The 23,725-nt window shown below is 42.1% G+C and overlaps 1 long non-coding RNA gene across 2 annotated transcripts in view; it reads right to left on the reverse strand.

Annotated features, from left to right (window-relative positions):
* LOC147244912 (uncharacterized) overlaps window positions 1-23,725 on the reverse strand; it is a 73,836-nt gene that overhangs the window by 42,794 nt on the left and 7,317 nt on the right. The window contains exons 3-5 of one of the 2 annotated variants that reach the window (XR_015110092.1): window positions 3,068-3,127; window positions 1,569-1,778; window positions 271-479 (exon numbers count right to left, since the gene is read on the reverse strand). This is a non-coding gene — a long non-coding RNA (uncharacterized LOC147244912). Of the gene's footprint in view, window positions 1-270; window positions 480-1,568; window positions 1,779-3,067; window positions 3,128-23,725 lie in introns of those variants that run through there. The other variant, XR_015110091.1, reaches the window with a different exon arrangement.

Raw genomic sequence — 23,725 nt, forward strand, 5'->3', positions numbered from 1 at the left:
TTTGTTGTATCCGTTGAATACCATGGACCTGATACTATTGAACACTCTCCTGGCAAGAACAGGACATACAGAGCTCCAGGCAACACCACATGTGAACAGACGCTTAACACACTGAAACCAGGGAGAATAAGAGCTCCGGAGAGGTGACCAGGGCAAGGACAATAAGTGACTGTCCCAAGCATAAGAGATGAACCTGAGATTACTGGGTAAAAGAATGACCATTACAGGAGCTACAAGAGCTGACCTCCCCCCCTCTATGGGCTATGAAAGACCAACTTGGACCTACTGCTGACTACTCATAATCAATCACATCTCACCGCTCGGGCCCCAATTAATCAATCAATGAAATACACACACAGAGCCACACTAGAGTGATCAATCAATCCCACCTCTCTGGAGGGTTTTTATTGAGAGCAAAGCATCTGATCTATAAGCGCTGCTTCAAAAGATGCTACTGGTCCTGGTCACATGAATGTGAGCTGGAGGAAAAACGAGAGAATAAAGAGGTGAGGCAAAATGCCTGGGTGTGATCCACTACAGGGTAAAGAAGAGACTGGCAATACTCCCATGATACACCCTCAGTGTCTGAATATTCATGCTGAGGAACCGGGTACCATAGAGGTGCTCAGTTATTCATTATGCTTCTGCAAAAAGAAACACACCATGGTCCCACTGCGATGGAATATTAATGGTTCCCATTAATAAAATATCCCCTCTCCCCATCTTATGTCTTGTCTTCAACTTTCTTGACCATTACACACAATGAGGCTCGGTCTTTTTTGGATATGAGCAAAAAAAAAGCAAGTTTAATATATTTGTGAATTTTAAAAAAAGAAAGAAAACAATCTCTATACCTCATTATTATCTAGTCCAAAGTAAGAGAATATATTTCTTATTTAGCCAGTGCCTTTATTGTGAAAATAGAAAAATAATGTGGGAGGGGATGCAGGAACAGTTCTATAGCTGTATACTCAGAGGGGATGAATGTTTAATTTAGAGCAGCCTGAAAGTATGCTAACATTTCACCCATTGTAAGGAGAGATGAATACATGGGACACTGTCTGCCGGAAAAAATGGAAATGCACATCAAGCCTGTTAAAAATTCAACTGCCGTTCCTTCACAGACATTTGGATGTGGGCTCAGAATACTGTAACCAGCTTACCATGTTGGCAACTGTGCATTTCCCTTGATTTTGCCGGTGGATGTTGTCATAATCTTGTAATTCCACATCAGTGGAATTCAAGCCCTCTCGCCTAAGTTTTTTCTTACTCCTGAGCAGCAATCCATCTCTATCCACCGTCACCTTTGACAAAAACATAACCTGCAATTTCCTCAGGAACCTGAGAATTTAACCTCTGCATTATATTGTAGAGGATGCCAGGCAGCACACCACACTTACTGCACAAAGACGGTGTTTATTGAAAATAGGGATAGGAGCAAAAACAGGCAGACTGCACTCGGCCATCTATGCAGTGAGAGTGGACAGCCAGTGGCGAAGCAACGACACCAAGCAAAAGTGAAAGAGAGGAAGTAAGAGAGAGAAAAAGCCAAGGAGAAGGTCAAGTACCTGCCATTTCTGTCAAACACTTCTTATAACAGCTGAACTGTGTCCAGCCTGGTGGTGGGTTGCTTGCGGGGCCTTTCATTTCACAGAGGTGATGGGTGATGAGGGCTCCTTTTCTTCGCATTCGGAGACTGTCAATGTACATCCCACAGTCCTGCCAACTTCAGGATACTGCCGCACTGCTCAGACCTCTGGGAAAATCTGCACCTGGTGCTACAAAGTGACAAAGGGCAAAGCAGACACTTAATAAGAGAGAGCTGTTCTCTCATGTCAGTCTCAGCATAAAAAGTCCTGTTGTGACTGTTGTTTACTCTGTTAAACTGTGAACAAGAGCCTCGCTTACACCAGAGAGTTTCAGGATACAAATCAAGGGGGGGCTGTTTTTTATACTCCTACTCTGCTGTCAAGTCACAAAATGCATTTGTGTGTGTGTGTGTGTGTGTGTGTGTGTGTGTGTGTGTGTGTGTGTGTGTGTGTGTGTGTGTGTAAATTGTGGCTAAAGTCACTCATCAACCTCTCTTAGGGCACGTTTCCACTGGCTCACTTCGGCTCGGGTCGAGTGGTGTCGGGTCAGGACGGCTCGATACGGGTGTGTTTCTACTAGCACTGGGTACCACGTCAGCGTGAGTGGACTCATCAGCTGAGAGTTCCCCGGCGTAATTTGTGTGCGACACAACAACAACAATGGACGACATGGAGGCAGCGTTATGCCTGTTGCTCGGTCTGTGGTTTTTGCTTAAACTGAAAGTAAGGGACAACAGATTGGCAAGGCTTCAAGAAGCAAAACAGAACACTCAAGAAAGTAGAAAAGACTTCACCTAGCGATCAAGCAGTATTCCACCGAGGCCAAAATGATATGAAGTGGACGATGTAAGCGGGTAAGTTACCCAATCAGTATGTGTTTACGCCACATTTTAGTCCCCGCTTGGCTCGCTTGGAACCCCAGCAGAGCAGGAACCAAAATGGTAACTGTTTGTACCAGGTTGGGGCCAGTGGTAACAGGGCCAAACCAACCCAACCCGGGCTAAAGTGAGCCAGTGGAATCACGCCCTAAATGCCTGTTGGAGTACTTGGAGCAATCCAAAGTGTGTACTAGGTTTTAGAATAGGGAATAAAGAAAAGGGAGATTACTTTTAATATATTGCTAACAATATCAAATTATATCACTGAGCTATATATAGCATTAACAGAATTTGCATTTGTAATCACATCAGTTGTAATCCATTCCAAAATGATGGATTTTTGAAAAAAAAAATGAAGTATGAAGTCTGTGGTTTTGTCAAAGTTGTTAGGGTTAGAGAAATGTTAACAAAATCAAGATGGTTAGGGGTCAGGGGTAGGAGGAAACATTTTCTATTAACAAGATTGGTTGGGATTGAGATAAGAAAAAGCCCCAACAAACATAGTAACACCAACTGTGTATGTGTGTGCACATGTGTATGTGTGTGTGTTTTATTCTGCCTTTGCACAAGCATAACTATCACCAGGCTTACAGGCCTCACCTGCAGGCAGGAGGAGCAGCTGATCCGATGGTGTGACCAGTTCAGCACAGAATCGCAGCCCTGGACCAGAAACAGAGAGAGAGGAGAGAGGGACTGAGGTTTCAGACTTGAACTGTGTGACAGTCAGAGAATTGTGCATACGAAGACACGAGAAAAGAATGAACTCCAGCCTGACCACTGGACCCGCAGACCAGCAGACTGTGACTGACTGACAGACTCTGAGCTGAAGATGGCAATGTGGTCACTGCGCTACACGGAGCCAACTGGCTCACTGAAATAGGATCTGTTGTTCGGACCCCATGGGAACCCAGTAAGGAAGTCACTGCCATCCCTATATCTGAACCTCGCTCAGGGCTAGCACAACGAGGAATTAGGGATGGGGTTTTTGTGGGTTGTGTGTTTGCCACATGTCATCCGATTGAGTTTCAGTGAGAGTAGTTCTTAGAGGTAACGCCAGATAGCCTCATTTTTACCTCCGCCCCCCCGCCTCAGCTCCCCCCTCCATCCCCAAGACAGAGTGTCAGAGGACATATGGTTCAGCCAGAAGCACCTGGCAGCCCCTAAAACCCATCAGGCAGTTTGAAATTGTAGCAATAGGAGCTGGGAGGAAGAAGAAAGCCTACAGATCTCTAAAGAAGGGTCTGGAATTCACAGGCTTACTGCCACTGGGAGCACATGAGACGGTGATGATGGGATACTGGAAGACACTGGGAGAACGAGAGGCTTAGGTTAGCAGGCACTGGCAGCTTGTGCTATGTTCACAATACATGACTTTTAAAGTCGTCAGATTGCTGTAGTGTTCACACCACACAATGTGCTGTCCTGGAATCAGGACGCTACATGGCTGATCAGTGACAGGAAGTCACACATTAAGAGTCTTCCACAACTGAGGCAATACCATGTTCATGTTATAACTCTGAGGTTTCTCCTCACCCAGTGTCTTGCCCTTTAAATTGCAGCGGCTCGCCATCCCCATTCTACACGCCACAACCAGTTCATCACCCTTCTCATACTACATGACTGATCTGGATATTCAACCAGTATGATATTTCAAAGCCCCTCCTGATTTGCCTCTTTGGGCACGTTTGCTTCATTATTTCTTTATTTATTTCAGTTTTAGAGATGCATTGATTGAGCGGCGCCGGGAGCCAAATTTTTTTCTGGTATGATCATCATTTTACAGCTGGTTCTTTCTGCAGTGCAACCATTTTGCAAAGAGGCTCCATTTGTATGCTGGGGTTTGTCTTCCATTATCAGATGAGCACAGACTCAGACCTGGGTGAGAAACTCTCCCAGGAGTTTTGGTGTCATTCCTGAGAGCTGCTTGCACCATGATTCTGATATACAGTAAGTATAAATAAATGGAATCTTTTCAGTTTCTATGTACTTGCTACTAAGTGGAGTTCTAAAGTATCAATTATGAGTGTCAGGCTTTGCTTGATTTGAGTTTCTATTCCTGCTCCTTTGGGTTCCAGACTACAACATGCTTGTTTCTTTGTGAAGCCTGAACAAAAACCCCATGCAGCTCGTGATAGTTGTAGCAATGATAGGGAATTTCAATTATCCAATCAAAAAGTTACGAACATGTTATATGCAGTCAATTATAGGTTTAAAAGTAAAAAAAAAAACAATCAGAATCAGACAAAATTAGTATTGCCAGGTCAGTCTTCTGTACTCAGAATTGGCCAAGAGAATTGTTCCTCTCTATTCCAACGAAATGGTTCAGACTAATACGATGGATCCTGACTAAGGAGAGTTTGTGGGAAGCGTCTCAATCATAATGTTTCAATTCAGTCCCTACCAGTTCTCCTCTACTCTAAAATCTTTGAAATATCAACGCAAAAGTCACAATACGTCGTTCACGAAACTCAAAGATTACAACACAGTGTGACTCCTGTACAGACGTTGTCGTTTTTCTGAGCAGTTTTTAAAATGAAGAAGATTGATTGTCAATATCCACGCTCATGAGTGTGTACACAGTGTACCGTCTTCTGCCGTGCATCATCAGCATCGTACCCCGCTGTTTAAAATAGATAGCTCTTGTCATAAAAGATGGATTGTCATGAACTGGATCCATATTCTCACCCACCAATCTGCTGATGAGCTGCGAGTAACAGAAACACAAGATAAACAGTGAAGACGGCAGTTCGCAAATCTGCTTCTCTGTTTACACTCCTGGAAAACGTGTACAGAAGTTCACCGCTACCGTAAGATGAAAAATTCTCCAATTTTAAATTTTCTGAGAATGTTGCAAAAATATTATTGTAAGTTAGGTTTGGTGCAGTAGGGAGTATACTCCTCCTCTGACATCACCAAGATTGCGCACATGTGGATCTGCTGCATATCCAACAGAACGTTTTTTTATCAAAGAACTACGTTGATTAATCCGTTGTTTTGTGCCTCCACTGCCCTCTTTTTTTGCTGGACAAAGAACATGAAAAAGATGTACAAGAGATGAGACAAGGCACAGCCTCCCTGAACCACAAAACCTACTAAAGGGTTTGAAAGGACTGCTTTCTGTGCCACAATTATGCAATTTATCATATTCATGAAGCTGTAAGAATGGTCAGATTTTAAAATTTCCAACAGCCTCCAAATAATTTGAGTATCATATGCTTCTGTTTTGGAAAATAACCTAAAAAAACAACAACTTGTGATTAAAATACATGAGTAAGATACATGTAAAAAATGAAGTGTTTGTGCAAACCAGATCCAGTAAAACCACAACGACAACAAAAATCTATTTCTCAGTGGAATCGGGAAGTTCAGCTGAGATTAAATAGTCATGTGACCAAATTTCAACAAAATCTGGTTGAACCAGAGTCTCCTGGATGTGAAAAATCTTGATATTGTGGGGAAAAAAATATGTAAAATACACTAAGATGGTTTTTAATTCATGCAAAATGTAAAAAAAAAAAAAAAAGTAAAAATCTGCAGCCCCTTGTGTTTTGGTGCTAAAGCCCTTTTTACAGCCGTGATGCCATTTCCACACTGTGAAATATTCCAGGGGAAATTGTTCCCTCCGTGAGTAAAAATGTAACAGGAAGAAAAAGGGTTCAGAGGAAAGTGCCATCCTTTAGAACTGGTCAGATGCTTTTTATCTTTACTCATCAGTATCTACTCCTGCTCAATTAAACTCGATGTGGGAGGGGAAAGATCAACCTTTTATAGGCACTGAAGCTGGCTCCTTTCTTCTGTCCCCAATAAAAATCTTAACTTGATATATAAGTATATAAGGCAAACGTAAAATCATGGCTATTGCTTCTGCTTCCTGGACCTTGAGGCCTTGGGGCTACCGGGGTCATGTTTGTGATTGTCTTTCTAAACAGATTGACAATGGCTGAGAGCATCTTGAGACTGAAACTTTTGAAACGGAAAACCCTACTTGCTGAGTTCTCTTCGTCTCTATCCCTCATTCCATTTCAGCAAAACGCTTCACTTGTCACGACAGACTCACAAGCTCTTTTAATAAACGCTCCAAACGAAAATGTCTGGCTTTGAGTGGCAGAGTGTGACTGTTTTAAACCTTTGGGATTGTGGTGTAATCCTACGGAAGGAACAGGCATAACCCGTCTTTAAAGTCGCCTTGTCGTTCCACATCCACAAGTAAGAAACCAAGAGAGGAGAGGCTAAGGAGGAGGAAGAAAAAAAAAATGAAGGTTACATGTTGACTTTCTAGGGAAGCAGGTTCTATTTGATATGTTGAGAGGAGAGACCCATATGTTTTTTTAAGACCTTACAACTGACATTAAGCTTAAAATAGAATGAAATGTGGGTTACTTCCACTGAGAAGGTCCCATGGATGAAACTTTGAGGACTGTCACTCAGTAGCTGGCGCTTGTATCAAAGCAGGTTGCTAAGAAACCAATCACAAGGGGAGAGCTATTGTTATATTGTTGTCAGCACAACAGAGTCCTTAAAACACAGTGAGATACAGGTCAGTGGGCATACAGGTACAATTTGTACAAGCTGTTGCCTCATATTCTACACTGCAAGTCAACAGGGGGCAGAATGTGAACAGAAAGTTAAGGCGTCAACCACTATTGGAAGAAAAATTGAAATGCTAGCTTTTTTAGCATGAGCTGAGATCTTTTTACAAGTCGATTCATATTCCGACAATCACCTATGGTCACAAGCTTTGGTTAGAGACTGAAAGAACAGTAACACTACAGAAGAAATGAGTGTAAGCCAGATGGTCTGCTAAAGGAATGATCCACAGCTTGTACATTTTTCCTTTTCCCTCGAGGAAAGTTGTACTAGGTGGATCTGTGCAAAGTTGAACAAGCATAGCGAGGTAACTCGGTTGGGCATCCATTTACTCTGGAATGTATATGATTAAATAGATCCCAAACTGACTTAGGTGTTTGCATGTTTTCTTTAGGTTCTGCTCAGGACCTGGGAGTTGAACAGTCAAGGGTGGAAGCCTCAAGACGAGTGCTCTTTAAATGTTTGAATCTAAGGCCGCTGTTTGAAAGGCTAACTTATTTCTTATGTCACACAATACAGTAGGTGAAGCAAGAGAAAGTGCGATTGCAACCAGGTGTAAGGGGGCATACTGCCACCTACTTTCTGGAGGTACACATACTTCCATCAATAAATCAATTCTTCCCTGGATCTTCTATATTGGGAAAACAACAGCAGTCAAATTAAATAGCAACTGTGCATGTTAACCCACTGCAGGAGAAAAGCTCTGAAGAGAGATTGGTGCAGTATAACGACTCCCTGGCGCCTCTTGAGAAACAAAAGATCCCTCCGCCACAAGCTAGTTCAGGCTACAATTATCCTTTTACAAACTGTACCTTTATCCTCATGCAATTATAAATCATGAACTGCATCAGCTTTCGTTCTTTTTCATACTGAAATGGGAAAACTTTCCCAACGCTTTCCTTTTTCCTCTTTGTTTTTCCCTCTTTTCTTCATCTTTTCAGCAGACAGCTGTCTGAGACAAGATGCTGCTTCCACTGGAGACCTAACTCTTTTTGCTCACTGGATCCTAGTTGCCATGGAAAAGCCCAAAAATGGGGCAGATAACTGTTCGATGAGAGAGCAGAGATTCTGGAGGGTCTGGGGGGAGATAGCAAGTTTCCAGGGTCTGTCCTGTCAAAACATCAGAATCTTTTGATGCATGAAAATGGAGAGTAAGACCGAATAGAAAGATTTAGAAGAATAGAAATCCAGGAGAATCATGGGAGGAGGAAAATAATCTGTTGAGTGATGTCAAATTTGTGTGTGGAGATTTAATAGCATTTTAAATAACTGCGACTCTAAGAATGAAGATCTGCCTTGGGAACATTGTAGAAACCAGGTGAAGTTTCATGTCACAGAAAAACCAATTGAATCCTTGATGAATTATGACCAAACCAGTCAATATCTTGCAGCCAGAAGTGACTCACTGATATACAGAGAAAATCAGTATATCCTGTCTGCAATGTAAGAATTAACTGTCTATTATTAAGGTATTAATAATCTCAGTGGTACAATGTCGATGATTAATTTCAGCACACAGTCAGTCAAAGCTTGTGAAAATAAGACTGGCTGGCACCAAAGGCTTATACATCAAACCTACAAATCAAAATGCAATCTTAAAACAGAACATGAAGAGTGTAATCTTTTAAGCCCAAAGATGGCGCTTCACTTCACATCACAGGTCATAAAGGATCCAGTCAGACTAAATAAACTGTTAAAACAGTATTTGGCAAAAACGGGAGGCCAGAGAATCTTTCAACAAGATCAAGCTTCCTTCTTTGAGTTGAAGCTAACAACAAATTTGGCCCAAAACAGGATTGCCAATGGAAGAGGACAAGGGAGTAAACAAAGGCAAAGATTTGAGAGTTAAACTGTTTATTGAGAAAATTCTGACACCAAATGAACCCGCTGATTATGAAGGTTGCCCACAGCCCTAAAGGAAAGGCGACAAACAGATATGGATAAATAAGTAAATACTTAAAAGTTTGAAGCTGTCTGACACATCAGTGGGGATTTGCTGGTGACAGCCCCGCCTCACTTTTTATAAAAGAATTTGAAGTAACTCTGTCAGCAGAGGCCCCACAGAGGTTCTTGAGTAAAACACCTGTCTGAAATCAAACTCTGTTTTATTTCCCTGCGTCCCTGAGAGGGAGGGGCAAAGACATGGGACACCATTGGCGTTGACAAAAACACACTGCAGCACAACAGAATGCAGCTGACATTTTGTTGTATGAAAATGATAATGTTTATACTTATTCTGGTGATATTTAGAGTTATTGAAGAGTATCTGATGGCAATGATTTTCCTCGATATCATACCACAGCAAGCCCTTGTAAGAGAACTGAAATGAAAGAAATATATAAAAAGGTTACATATGAATTATTTAGTGTGTCTATTTGTCATCCAGAAAGATTTTCACAAAAATTTGAAGGATGGGTGGTGAATGTGTTAAAGAGGAACTGATGGGGGCAAATATGGTGTTGCAGTTGCAAGCCTCCACGAAGTGTGCGTGTCACAGTGAACTACAACAAAAACATTCCAGTTCATCCTCGGGTCCCATTAGACTTGAAGAAATTCCCTTCAGGCATTCCTGGGATAATGAGCTCACGTGAGTTGACAATGGCTTTGACCTTTGACCACCAAACCACTTTTCAGTTCTTCCTTCAGTCCCTATTGACATCTGTACCAAATCTGGAGCATTTCTCTCAAGGTAGGCCGTAGATGTGGCATGGAGAAGAATGGGACAAAAACACAATGTCGCTGGCATGTAGGGCATAAATACTGCTTTATTTTAACAAAGGCCTTGGCAGAAGTACGCACTCTACAGTGCTGTGGTGCTCACTAAAAGCACTATTGTCCCAAATTAAAGCCTCACAGAACAGCTTCAGCATTGCTGCATATTCTTAGTCAGTAAGTTAATTAAAGCCTAGTTCAAGACTTTATCTAAGTGCAGAAGAGTTCTGAAATCCACATTGGAAACAAAAAAGGAGAATATGAGTGACTCATTCTACACTGTCTGCCACTTTACAGTCCAACTTCTGATTTAGAGGAAAATGAGTCAAAGAGGATGGGTAGGAAGATAAAGTTGGATGACGAACGACAGGGATGAGTGCATTTACAGTCAGGAGAGATTTATTCGTCTTGGACATTGAGGAGAAACAGCATGGCTTCTACAGTGACTCAAAAGATCCCTCGATTCTGGCCTCCTTCCTCTACCAGGCCACTAGAAGCTATGATTGACATTATTCTTCCATCTGTGCGATTACAGCAAGTCTCCCTCGCCACCTCTGGACTATCTTCTGTCTGAGCCTTAGATGCAGCCGTTGCCTATAAACCTCCTCTGCTGGCTCTGGCCAAAAACCAGAACAGGCATCACAAGACTGTGAGAGAGACAGGATGGGATGGGACAGACTGCAGCAGGGATCCTCTGTTTTTGTCAGTTTGTCAACAACCTATGAAGGTGTTAGATGACGTTATTTTAGTTTGAAAACATAAAAAAACAGAATTAACAAGTGAAAAATATAAAAGCCAGCCTCAAACATTGTTCATGAAAAGGGAGCGAAGATTGATCACTGAAAGGATTGATGGAAAATAAGTGAATGATAATTCTAAGTATATTATAGCATCTATGTCGGCAGCAGCTGTGGGACATTAGTTCATTCTCATCTTCATTTACATGATTTCCCAGGAACACATTGAGGGAATTTCTTCAACTTTGGCACAAATATCCACTGGGACGAAAGAATGAAGTGATGACATTTTGGTTTTCAAAGGTCAAGCTTGCTACAGGCGATATTCGTACTATTCTTACAGGTGTAAAATCTCAAGAACGGCTTGAGAAAATGTCTTAAAATTTGGTACAAATGTCCACTGGACCTCAAGGAGGAACTGAGATTTTGATGGTCAAAGGTCAGCAAGGGTCTCTGTGAATCACACACTGTGGAGCTACACAACTGCAACACGGTATCCCTAGTTTTACTGGTGCTGAATTCATTACCTGTATGACTTTGATGCCATCACGCTGGCAAATACATTAAGTTTATCCTGCCGGCCAAACTTTTGATTCCTTTTCCATGTGACTGTGCCAACATGAAGAAGTCCATTCGGTTATGGAAACGGCAAACAGTGCAGTAGTATTTCACATGTACTCTATAACTGTACTGAACAAGTTGCTGCTTGTGCTGCAGTCTCAAGCATACATACATACATACATACATACATACATACGGATCAGGAGGATGAAAAAGTAGGGATGACAAGTGAAAGTGAGACATAGATGAAAGAACTTGTCACACTGAATTGTCACGGGACTAACAGGGATAGATGTCCAGCAGGCTTGGTGCTCCATGTGAGAAGAAGATGGAGTACACAATGATGGCCTCTGAGGACCAGCCATGCTCCGAGGGCAACAAACACCAGCAAGGAAGCCAAATCCCAACAGTGCCGAGCCTCGCGACTGCCGTGGGGCCTTCAGCTTTTCACGTCCTTTGAGTCTGCGGCTGTCTACTGTTTGTAGTTGTTTTGTAGTAACATACATTGTCTTTAATAGAGCAGCTAAGATTGGTCAATCATGATCTTGCTGAATATCAAACCAAATCGGATAATAAGAGTTGAAAAATGTAGAAACCATGGAACAATGCATGCCCACCGAAACTAATAGCTGCTGGATGTTGGCTCAGAACAATGTGAAATCAATGTGAAAAGCCTTCAGGGTTACTATAATTACATAATCAGGAGAAACATCACTCCCTCTGATTTACCATTGGCATGTTATTATTCCAGGGAAATGATACAGTGTCACAAATTAATCAGAGGTATTTTGGCAGCGCGTTTGTTTTGACTGACAGACCTCTCAGCTTCGGCATCCAGCTAGCAGTGTTGTGTTGAGTCAGTAGCTGTCGAGCACTGAGGCACAAATCTGGATTTTGCAAACAATGACAAAAGGGGTAAGATTTACTTTAATCATGAATCTTTCATACAAACGATAGGAATTTACGGCACTACATTAAGACTGCACTATCTTCTTTGTGTTCTAAACGTTACGCTAGAATCCTGTTGACATCAGTCCCTAATTAGATGAGATCTGAGTGAGCAGGCAAAGATTCCTAACTGCTCTGTGCCTCAGCTTCCAACTTCCAAACTATTTTTCTTTTCTTATGTCAGTTACTCATTCACTCATCACTCAAGAGGGAAGATGGTGAAAAAACAGGAGGATATTTGCTGATACAGGATCTTGCTGAGGAGCAAAACTTAGGTTCATTATGAATAAATAACAGAAGACACCACTCTTTTTCAGAGGGAAAGCAAAAAAAAATATACTCAAGCCTTCCTCAAGCTGCAATGGTGCTTGTTTTTTATATGGACAATCTTTGGCACTCCATCTGCTACAGTTTGCTCGCTCACTATATGATACCAGGTGTTATTCAGTGTATAAGCTGTACTTAGTTATATTTACTTTTATACTTTTACATTCCCGTTTTTGTAAAGTACTGTATTCCTTTTTTTGTCTTAAAATTCCCCAGTTACAAGGAGCCAGATGGCATTGAAAACAGCTAAAAATGGTTATCAACCATAAGGAAAAATAACATTTTCTAGGAGCGCCGTGCTGAATTCAGAACAGACCCAAAGCCTCAAGACATTTCTAAATATTCGATAAATGTCTAGACAGAGTACACAAACTAAAGGAAAAAATTCAAAAAAACCTATGACAAAATATATACATTCTTTACGTGGTTTATGTATCAATCCTTCAGGCTGTATATCTGTCCATAAATTAACCTTACACTAAAGATGAAGATTCCTATACAAACAACAATTATCTAAGAAGGCACGGAAGAGAGAAGGCAGTTGCGTCCCTTTGTTTCTAAGCTGATGGAAGCCAAGAAACCACTTCTGTTTCTTGTAAAATGTGATGCAGAATGATTTTTAGAATCTCACAGTGGGTGTTCACCAGGGTAAAGAAGGAAAAAGGAAAAAAAAAAAAAAAAAAAGCCACCCGATGCTGTTAAATTTTAATGTCTTAGATGAAATGTGTCTTAAGTATTGCAGGCAATAGACATCTTAGTCAATATTTGCAAAGAGGGGTTTTTGCCATGTTCTTTGAAAGAAGTAAAGAATGGTGTGACCGCTGTAGAGGGAGGGAGAAACAGCAGACCCTTTACCTCTGCACCTCCTTCTGTAAACTCAACCGTTATCGACCGATGGGAAATCAATGCTCTGACTGCTGCTGTGAGTGTCAATGAAATGTTTGGAGCTGCAATTAAAAAAAAAAAACTAAAAAAAAACATACCCACGTGGCTTCACACTCAAATGAAAAGAACTAAATGAGGACACACACTTGCACATACGCAGGAACAAGGACAATTAAATAAGAAACAAATCAACAAGGTGGTGGATTTCTTCATTGCAAGTGACTTTTAAGACCCGTGAGATTGCTTTCTTTAAGTGTTTCCATATCAAGAGAAAAGACACAAGAAAACAATCTAGGGGATTAAAACTAAACATGAAAAAAGTTTTAGGGTGAAGGAAGTGTTTTACCTGTTTCACTTGACTTTGTTAGACTTTCCTCACTTTCACACCAGGGTAAATGGAAGATGCAGCTCTGCACTGTAACACAGCTACGGCAATGTGACTCATCGATTTCTGAACACCATCTGGGTGTTCTTAACATAACCCCAACCATCTGTGTCAGCACGCAAGTCCCGAACTAGGAATTCGACTTACAGAGGCAAACACGTTGGAAGTCAAATTTAGCTTCAAAAAAACAATTGCAGAAAGATGAGAGACAGAAGAATAAAGCTGAATAATGATGATGACCATGGTGATAACGATGACCATGATCATCATCATGCGTGAGAGAATAAGGACAGGAAGAGAACCTGCTCAGGTGCAGTGTGGTTAGCCTGTTTAAGAATCTACTCTTCAGATGCTGCTACTTTACACCATTTAAAAAGGGCAACAAAAAAAAAACCTCTTTAAACGATCAGCAAATGGCTCTAAACTGTTGAGGATTCATGTCATTTTTAAGCTTAGGGTTGCTGTCACGCAAGGCAGCGTTACTATTGTGAATAAAAAGCTTTTTATTTAATTTAGCATGAATGCAAACCATGTGAAATATTATCAGGGAAGCTGATTATCTTGACCAGTATTGGACTTTTGCGGATGAACAGGTGTCTGTGTATACTGGCCAATATTCACCAATGTGAAAATTCTGTATTTTACAGATTAGAATACAGAAAAGAAGCTTTGGTGTTTTAGAAGTGTAGTTAGATGTTTAAAATAATCTAAGAGCTTTGATGGAATGCTCGAGCAGAGAAATACTGAAGAGTCTTCAGGGTAAATTGCTAAATTGTTTGTAGAAATATGAATGGTATAAATAGGAGGTTCGATTTTGGATTCCTGTGGCTACTTCCTGTTCAGTAAAATGCTATGATGGAACTTCTTTTTTTTTTTTAAACTGCCTCCTTTATCCTCCTGTCACAGCCATCGTGTTTATATTTGTTATATTAGCTCGCTCGCTACTGCTAACTATCAATACACTTAATGTAATGGGTCAGAAGAAGAATGGCTGAAGAATGAATCTACGACCTTAACGAGGTAATGTTGGTGGTTTAATGGAGAGCAGGTGGCGAGTGTAACCAAGGATATTTATTTTAGTGATGTACTTATGTAAAACAAGTACCTCTACCTATGTATTTAAATTTGAAGGAAATATTACGCAAGTGATCTTTTTTTATGTAAATGCATTGTTATATGTAGATTTGACAATTCAACAGTATCATATTTTTATGATACTCTAACATATTATGCTCACACACATGTCAAAAGACTAATAAAAATGACAAATATTGCTCTGAATTGGTCCATGACTGGACAGTCAAACATTTTTTTTTTCCATTCTATATGTCAGTTGATAGACGCTGTGCTGCTTGGTCCCAAAAATCCAGCAGTGGTCGGGCTCCAATATAAATTATCATAAAATAAGCCAGCAATTATTTTTGGCCCATGTGCCTCTCTCAATGTCTGGTGCCTTGTGTTGTCTCATTCATGCTTTTGTTGTTAGTCCTTAATTCAGCCTCCACGGAGCCCAGGCAGATTGCAGTGGCCTGCATCAGGCCGAGGTGCAATCTGGCTCTCCGCTTTACAAGCAGGAAGTGAAAGAGGGACAAGGGGGTAAATCAAGATACATCCCTGGGTTGATAGATGCTGAATGGAACAGATAGAGAACATGGGGCAAGGTCAGCTTCCATTAGTCACACCTTGCAGTCACAGACGGATAACTCCACAACAGAAGGGTCAGCTTGTAGCGCTGCTGTTAACACCTCTGTTCCACACTGGGTCATCGGCAGGAACATCAGCCATAACGTATGCACAGAAACCCGTATCATTATGTTTTTGATTCGGCTGGCCAGGTTCTCAGTGTTGATGCCATACATTTGTGACGTAAACTTCACAAACACACCGATAAACAAACAAAAATTTCATCTAATGTCTGTATATACTGTACATTCATATTAACTGTAATGATAAGTTAAAACCGATTAAATTCAAAGGTTTTACCGTTTTCAATTTTGTTCAAAAACTGCTGATTTGGAATGCTGATACCCAAGAAAATTCTAAAGCAAGAACGACTTTGGATGTTTTGTTCCCACACATCTGCGTGCAAATGATCAAACAGTCCTGATACAACACAATGTTTTCGCTTCATGCAGACAAATACCCTCACATGGTCCTCCTGACAGGAGCGTGCACAAATAGTCTAACAGCTATAAAAGCCAGATCTGCCCTCTTTCACTTCCTGCAGTCCTTCAGGATCCCAAATCCGCATGGCAATGACGGTGCCAATGTCACGCTGTCACCTGAGCTGAGCCATTATTACACAGGCATTCTTAATAGCCCTATAGATTAAAGTCCAGAGGAACAAGACACCAACAGATTAAAAAAAGAAAGATAGGAAAGAGGATGATGAATGGCCTCAGATTGCCAGACAATCATGCATAAATTACTAAGATGTGCTTAGGTATAATAACCAGTGCTATTTTAAGGGACCGCTCACTCTTGGGGAGATGTTGTTGTAAGGAGGAGTGGGTGGAGATCGGGGGGAAAGAGATGGGTGGTGGGTAACGAACGGGCCGGGTCGCAGCTGTCTACTCAATCACATCACCGTCAAGGGTATCGCCCTGACAATGTCTCCACTCTGTGCCCTGAGCATCCACACAAATCTCCTGATAGACAGACGCAACAGTCAGACAGCAGCCCCCCCCCCCCCCCAATCCCTTCCCGAGGCCCCCGAGGTTCGACGGGCAAGTCTATGCAGCCCCACAGGCTTCCTGCTGGAAGCAACAGCTGATTATTCAGGATCTAGGCTAACAGGAAACTGCCATGTGGTTCTCCAAACAACATGTCCTGGACGTGAATACATCATGAAGAAGGGAGAATGGGCCGTACTGCTTTCTCTCTGAATACGCTGCACTTGCAGAGCACCTATAAACCGAACTGTTGATTGCATTATTTGGTTCCTCATAGTCCTGGTTTATTCTTATGTTGTCATGTTGAGGTTGCTGTTGATTGCGTAGAATACTCACACCAAAATTATCCACTGATCCATAACGATGTTACTTCAATGCCTCAGCACTGCTTATTGACAGTAGTATCATTAACACTGCTGTGTTTTATACAAGTAGCATTTTATTTGTAACCATCATTTTAATTGTTTTAAAACATAAAATATTACAACTCTGGAGTGGAAATTTAAATTCTGGCCAACCCTATTTTTCCAGAGATTGTGCTGAATCATCATGTGTCACTGAGACAGAGACCAACAGACCCAGTTATTTTGAGTTATGCTATTATTATTGTATACTGTCACACACTATATCAGCACATCATGCACAATGGCTTATCATAACTCAAACCTTTATTTTTAGCTCTGCTAAAGAAGTTACCTTTTCACTATTTGTTTGCAGGAATATGCAAAAACCGCTGGCCACCTCTCATGAAGTTGCACAGTTTACTAAGAAAGCATCTTCATGTTTTCTAAAGAATTTCTTAGAAATATCACATAGCAAAAACATGGACTTTTTATATTTTCAGCCACCAGAACAGCTCCTGTTCTGGAAGTCAATTTCCTATTATTTTTCTCCATGTAGTGACGTTACAGAAAATTTTTGTACACACAGTTTTAAGCCTGAAACTTTACCAGCTAACTGCCAGGTGAACTGTGACGAAGAAATTTCATTTGGAGCAAAAAAAATGTGGAAAACAGAAAAAAACTCAAAGATACAAACCTGCAGTAAACATACGCTACAGAAAAAGTTCAGTGGTTCCAGTAACTCTACTGTTGTAAGAGCAATCAAAGACATTGCTGCTGAACTTCAGGATTGTCAGTCGTGTTGAACTTCTCAGACAGATCCCACATAAAACGTGTTTTTTCCTACCAAAAGCTTACTAGGTTACAAATTGGAGGTTTCTATGTGAATTACATCTGCTATTTGGATGCTGAGTCTCCTCTTGGAGGTTGCAGCATCCATCCATCCATCCATTTTCTACCGCCTATCCCGTTAAGGGTCGCAGGGGGACTGGAGCCACTGGGCGAGAGGCGGGGTTCACCCTGGACAGGTCGTCAGTCCATCTCAGGGCCAACACATAGAGACAGACAACCATTCACACTCACAGTCACACCTACAGTCAATTTAGAGTATCAATCAGCCTCGTCCCCTCTTGATGTCTTTGGACCGTGGGAGGAAGCCGGAGTACCAGAGAGAACCCACACAGGAACAGGGAGAACATGCAGACTCCACACAGAAAGATCCTGTGCTGGAGCTGGGGCCCAAACCCGGAACCTTCTTGCTGTGAGGCGACAGTGCTGACCACTGCACCACTGTGCCGCCCATTATAGAGAATATGAATGGGATTTTCAATTATGTAACCAAAATTGTACACTATATACCTGTAATTACCACTAATGTGCTCCTGGATTATAATTGTCTTGGAAATATATCCAGACTAAAGGGATCAATTCAGTTACAGGTTTTCTCATACAAGGGTGAGCTGCTGGCCTCGTCAGGCGTGTAGAATCAACTGTTGAAGTACCAGCATGTGGCATTTGGGGGGTGGTCTACCAATCAAATAGACTCAATTCCAAACAACCTCCCTCAGAAGAAGCTTTAAGGATATATATTACTGTATATCAGTTTCTCTTCTCTCCATAATTGCTTCCCAGACACATCCTCACTACTGTGTGCCATCTGCACAAACTCAAACAGCAAGTCAGCTTGGCAGGAGTTCAGACTAGCGGCAGTTGACTCTCCACCACAGGGGGCTTCACAGGGACCATCTCTGAAACTGTTAGAACACTTCAGGGCCCAGGCATTCGTCTCCCTTCACCACATCTCTCCTCATCAGCATCACTCGATGCGCTCCTCTGTTAGAACATGCCACTGCAGTCTCTGTTCCTTTAAATCCCTGCATCTCTCATTCTCTCTCTTTCTGATTGCTTATAGCCCAAGTGGAGTATAGTAATGCTAGCGCAGAAGGGAGCTAGGGAGCAAAACAAACTTAGGCCACTTAACTCAATAGTATTCACAATGGCAAATTAGGCAGAAATACAGAAGCGATTTCCAAACACCCCACCCAATCAGCCATGCACACAAACACACACAAAGACAATGTGACTCCCCTTTGTGACTCATTATAGAGCGGACAATAAGCAGAAAATGTAGGTGAATGGGCAAAATTATAAAAGGATACACTGGCTAATATTTACACAGCACTTTGTCACCATCGTATTCCATATTCTACAGTGCAAAGGAGAGGAGGAGGATTAATAACCCCACTTCTCCTACCATTAATCCTTAAAGACGCCATAGACAAACTCCCTCCTTCCGTCTCTCTGGTTTCTCCCTTCTTTAATTTACGCAACCTCATGATAGTGAGTTTAAAGCAAAACCACAGATCAAGATTTGTGTTTTGTACAAATGAGGCCTCTCTCTAGTAGGTTCAAACTGAACAGGAGGAGGCAGTCGGTCAACCTTTTGTCACTGAATAAAATAGGGGGGGGGGGGGGAAGAAACAAAGAAAAAGACTGAGAACAAGATGGAGGATTGTTATGGTATTCAAATGCAGCTTCTTTATAATATATTACAAAAAGTGATGCACAATTATTCGTGCAAAATCCTATGAATGTCCACCAACACAAAAAAATCATTGTGCCTGCAGCTGCCAGATTACAAATGTCCCAAAGACTCCCGTTTCCTAATTAAGTGAGTTATATATGGTAGCCTTTTACTTTTTGCAGATATGAGCATGAACAATACCTGTGAACAGTCTGTTGTGCTGGGACAGCCTCAGGTACGAGTCAGGGAGATGGGGGTTGAGAGTCCGCCCCCCCCCCCCCCAAAAGAATTCATTAAACCCCTTCAAACACCTCATGCATGCTTTCTGCCGTGTGTGTTGTGCTTGCATCCTCGCAGACATAAAGATGCATGACAAAAACTCACTGGCACTGCCACACTTGGTTTATATGAGCTTAAACTGCAGCCTGAGGTTAGTCTTAGCCTGGCGACAGAGCTGAAGTCAGTTAGGCAAGGTTTATTCCTCTGGCCTGACATTCAAGAGGCTCGTACCAAAGGAATACCCCTTATGTACCCGCTGCCGCACCGAATAGAGGCCACTAACCAAGGAGCCAGTTGCCAACTCACAGATGCCTTAAGTGCTGTGGTGTCCCATCCAAGCTTGGCAGCACATGCATGTACTGCTGCCATCGCCGGTCTCTGCAACATCACACACACAGCAGGCAAGCAACATGAAGAGGAAGCTAAGAAGGTTTTAACTCATTTCCAGGGAGGAAGCAGTCTACTCTCATGTACTTCTAGCATGTAGTGCACCACAGCACACACTCAGCCACTCTTCCATGAGGACAAACTGGACCTACATGCGAAAGTGGCAATTCACCACTGTATCATTAACCTTGGAGAAAGGAACGAATACAAGTGTACCCTTTCCCTTTTCTTTTTAATGTGTCCTATAAATGAATTTCCCTGAGGTGCTGTGTCTGAGTGGGCCAAATAATAATGCTGGAATAATTAAAAAATCCACTGGACTTACAAAAGAAAATTCAAGGCACCAAGTTGAAAATGGGTTACAGAAGAAAAAAGATATTGTGCCTGCCAATCAACAATCCTTTAAAAACCAAATTAAATAATCTCTCATGGAGTTCTGAGCAACAGCTCAAAGAGATGAAGGTTATGTCCTCCATCATCAGGACACTAAATGAAGACATCTGCATGGATTCATCTCCAAACAGCAGGCTAATATATTGAATTGTCACTGCCTTTAAAAAACAAAACACCATTTGTTTTAGAGTGGAGCAGGACTGGCGAGCTGCATCACTGCAACACAAAACACACGACAAAAGAGACAACACTGCTCTGTTTTCCAGCAGGCAAAAAGTCAATTATCCTCTTTTTAATTTCAAGAGAAACAACAGTGTTGAGTGGTTCACTTGTGGTTTGAGATGCCTTCTAGTTTGCAGAATGAGACATCTAACGGCTGGAGTACTTCTGTGTTTTGCATTTGTCCTCACACATTGCCGGGAATACAAATAGCAAAAAAAAAAAAAACCCTGACAAAGGCCCGTACATACACATGCATCTTGGGTGACAGGATCACAAATGACAACTCTAACCTTGTACAGATATGAATGTACTTCAGATCTGATCACTCAGACCGCAATCCGACATGGTCTGTGCTGCATGTGTCTACATTCTTTAAGCAGTCTGCATGCGAAGGAGCCCCATTCCTAAACTGACACCCTCATCTCAAGTGGAAGAATGTCCTCATTCATGCCCCATCAGGGTCATTCCATATAGGATGTTGATGCTTGCAACTGACTAGAAATCAGTGTTACAATGTTAAATGAATTTCGTCGCCCTTTGTGTCTCTGTTACTCTGAGATTCTTAATGTTATTGGGACTCAACAGGTTAAAAAAAGATTGAAGGAAAAAAAAAAAGGTTTATTATTACATAATGTATGAAAATTGAGAAAAGACCATAAAAAGCCTTGGTCTGTCTTGTTTTGATTTCTTCTTTTAAAAATTTCCTTCAGATTAGACAAGGGAGGTGAATTAACCCTTCAAACTGGTTGGTCCCTGCAGGATGGAAAATATCTATGTGTTCACTTGCATTTGAAGCAGATAACAAGCAGTCGCTCGGGATGTGACACCACCCTGCTTAGAACCGTCCACTTGTGATGGGATCAAACCGAGGTGAATGTTAATGCCAGGAACCCCGAACAGGTTCAAAGAAAGAATATGTACAAAGAGGATAAGGGAAAAAAAAGACGGAACTTGACAAACATGCTATTTTTGCAATTATATTGGTCCAAATCAACTAAATGTATTCTTTCTTGACCCACAGTAACAAATAATGAAAACCAAGAGGGAGCAAGGATAGAGAGAGAGAGATGTGATAGAAGGGCAACAAGAAGGGCAGGGTCTCCTTCTTCAAAGGGTGAGCTTGTTAGCACAAGGGGAGGAAATAAAAAAAACAAACAAACCCAAGTTCTCCAATTCTCAGCCAAAGACAGACAATATGATTAACACATGTTCATTTGACAGGCCACATGTGTCCCTGAGTGTTCTTGATGACCGTGTCGCTGTGGCATCAGTACAACTGTAGCATGTAGCGTGTCAGGGCTTGCAAAAAAAAACAGAAAAAAAGAAAAGCCTTCCTTCTGCAACCAATAGACTGAACCTCACACTTGGTGAACAGAAGAATGGGAACGGGGAAGGAAAGAAAAACAAAAGCTATTGATATAAATGATCTGCCGACTGAGAGAGGCCCCCGGGCAGGGCGAGCGAAGGTCCGCTCGATACCAATTGATCGTGGGAGGCCCAGGCATTCGTCTTAATTCTGACTAATTAGGGCAGTGGCTGACTAGGAGGGGTTAGAGGGACACGTTCTTGGTGTGTGCAGGAGTGTGTGCGTTAATGGGACCTCCCAGATTACAAAATCAAGCCCCACGCTTACAAAGCGTGGAACAAGTGGAGGATTAAGAAAATCAGTTTAGGAAACAACAAGCGTCACCACATTAGTGTTGCTGCCAAAATAATTCCCCTGTCGTCAGTGGGTTTTCTGATAGGCAGGATGAGAGTAAATCCTTCTCTCACTTTTATTTTTATCTTGTTTGTGTGAGAACTGCTGATTATCCTCTGCCAGCACAAGTTTGGCCTTTGGTAGCCAAGAGGCAGCAGAAGAGAGATGCTTTTCTTGCCTCACCCGTTCTACAGATAGACATCAAAGCCTGTTAATTGGCTGGAAAGAAAAGTTCAGCTTGATCACCGTAACAATTGGAGAGGAAAAAAGCAGGATTTGGGGGCATGGTTGGTGGTATAACACCATGTGAGAAATGATGGGATGTAAGCGCCTGGTGTGAACGTGAAAGAGACTGGAATGGACAAGAGGTGAAATGCTTTGGTGCACAATCCTACGACTGGCAGTGGGAAGATGAGAAAGGGAGATGTGGGCCGGGAGGTGTCTCGGAGTTTAGAGGCAAAGACCTTTTAAGAGATTGCAACATTTGGGAGCGGATGTCGGATGGGCTGCTGAGCTGCTGAGAGCCGGGCTTTAGACTCAGATTTCTATCTGTCACTCCCTGAAGACGTTCGCGGTGTGAAGTGGAAGGTGGCAGGAGGGAGGTATCACAATGAGCGGGGGGCAGCGGCAGCAGGGACAACTCTACCTGACTGGAGATCACAATCTGACAACACACACAAACAGACATTTATATGAGGGTGCAGGAGTCAGCCTCTCGCAGTACTGGCTGCACAGACAAAAGTGACAGAATATCAGTGACTAAAAGTGACAGACAGGCTGCGTATCTGTATCAGACAAGATCCCATTGTTGAGCTGAGACAAAAAGGCTCAGACTGGCAGGGCTGACCTGCCTTTTTTCACTTACCCTCATAGGCCAGGAGAGACTGACAGATATACTTGAATATCAGCTACTTCCTCTTGTTCTCTGACACATAAACTTCAGTGCCCTTTCCAACTCGAGCACCATGCTTCCCGTTAGCTATTCATAACCCGTATTGCTTTCACCGCTGGACCCTGCAGGCAGAATCGGGAGTCCACAAGCAGTGCACAAACATTTGTGTCTGTATGTCCACACCGGGACTATAAATACCTCATCAGTTCCAGACGCAGTGTTATACTCACATCAAATTAACCAATCAGGGTGGACATGTCCCCTGAATTCTCTGCTCATCAGCTCAAGTGTGATGTCCTAATGACTGCTTGGCTGTCGATACCGGTCCCCATAACAGTGGGCCCAGAGGGGGACAATTAGGGAGAGTGGGAGATGTTTTCCTTGATAAATGTTGTCACTGCTGGTGTTGGTACTAATAAGCTGTAATCTGCTGTTGTAGAGTCTGATGGCACACTGAAGCAGCACAAGACAGATGGGTGAACCCTACAAGGGTTTACATCCCAGTAACATGAATGAGGACATTGTCTAAGTAGGATGGGATACCCTAATATATATCCAGGGAGTTCTTACATTAAGCTGTGTAGGCCTTGACATTAAGACCCAGGATACATGCTGAAGATGTACTCACTGGAGCTGAGAGAGATGAAAAAGCGCAATGATCTGGTCCAACCAGAGCGAGTTATTATAACATTTACTGACCATATAGC

The sequence above is a fragment of the Aulostomus chinensis genome, chromosome 18 (genome assembly GCF_037954235.1).
Source record: "Aulostomus chinensis isolate RoL2024-O1b breed Wild chromosome 18, RoL_Achi_v1.0, whole genome shotgun sequence".
NCBI lineage: Eukaryota > Metazoa > Chordata > Actinopteri > Syngnathiformes > Aulostomidae > Aulostomus > Aulostomus chinensis.